Source organism: Anneissia japonica, unplaced genomic scaffold, assembly GCF_011630105.1.
Source record: "Anneissia japonica isolate Jap-2015-1 unplaced genomic scaffold, ASM1163010v1 scaffold6792_len961167_cov158, whole genome shotgun sequence".
NCBI classification, from domain to species: Eukaryota; Metazoa; Echinodermata; class Crinoidea; order Comatulida; family Comatulidae; genus Anneissia; species Anneissia japonica.
In genome coordinates this window covers 432980-434262 of record NW_022701523.1, presented here as the reverse complement: position 1 = coordinate 434262, position 1283 = coordinate 432980, and the positions used below count along the sequence as shown (strand labels likewise).

Below are 1283 nucleotides of genomic sequence, written 5' to 3'. Positions count from 1 at the left end.
CCGAAAAAATCTAATCAGGGGAACATTGTTCATTATAAAGATATTTAATGGGTTAAAATCAAACGTTTTATTGCACAACTGCTCTGCTGGAAGCGTATAAATGTATGTCGTTGCCAAGTTGTTGCTAACGAAAAAATGTGAATTATAGGGTAATACGCCCGCGCGCGATCCAAAAGCGGGGAACACATAGGTTTGTCGCGTCAAATTGATCTGTTGCCGAGTGATCTCCTTCTCAATAATACCTCCATGGTTGAACCAAAGAGTATAAAACTGCAAGAGGTCCAACTGCCCTTATTTTGTATACAGGCAATGGAACGTTAAAAAGTACTCCCACAAAGGGGCGTGTCCTTCATAAGAACGTTAAAGGCGTTCGTATCGAACGCGTGCTGCGTTTCGAATTCCAGCATACATTCCATAGACGCGCAGCACGCGTTCGATATGAACGCACATTACGTACTTTTTAAAGCCACGCCCCTTTTGGGTAGTACTTTTTGAAATAGGATTGCGTTCCAAAGAATCCCCGGCAGTCGGACCTCTTGCAGTTTTATACTCTTTGGTTGAACCTGGTTCAACTGTGCCGATTGCGTTACAGACAATTCAGGGTGCATTGCTAGCTGCCCTGCCGCAATCGGAAAGGCACACCAATTCGTCTGCAACGCAATCGTCAAAGTTCAACCTTCAACCAGGTTCAACCTTCCCGACAACTGTCGGCAACTGTGAGCGATTCTATGGAAACCGAGTTTGAATGACGATCCGTTTAGACTGCTGCCGACAATCAGACGGCGTCGCATCGTCTGGCGTTCACAGGGAGTATAGTTGGCCGACGACGCAGTGAGTGCCCGGCTTAAGACTAAAATCCAAATTAAGTATCAAATACTGTATATTATTTATAATTGAAAATTAACATTTTGAAATATCAGGCCTACCGTTAAACCATTAGACGTTCTTCTCTTGGTCCATCCGTTGGGTTTGGGCAAGACAATTATTACAAACCATTAGACGTACTGTACTGCATGTTCGCATAGATCTCTGCTCAGGTTTCCGTTACGAAGCATGTGAGTGGTGGGGTTACTTTTTCGGATGCACAACGTATTGGTTTCTGAATCGATTGGTGAACGAAATTCTATCATCAAGGAAGGGTATTAAATATACAATAATACAGTGTTGTGCATACGTTTTGACAGTGGCGTAGAAAAATATTTTTTATTTGGGGGGGGGGATGATTGGCGTGTTAGCCAGTGTCGTAACAGGCGTGGGGGGGGGGCGGGGGGAAAACGGCCCCC

General features: G+C 44.6%; 1 protein-coding gene across 1 annotated transcript in view; it reads left to right on the top strand.

Annotated features, from left to right (window-relative positions):
- The window catches only part of LOC117103588 (large neutral amino acids transporter small subunit 2-like), a 19792-nt gene that overhangs the window by 392 nt on the left and 18117 nt on the right, over window positions 1-1283 (top strand). The gene's annotated exons all lie outside the window — the stretch shown is intronic.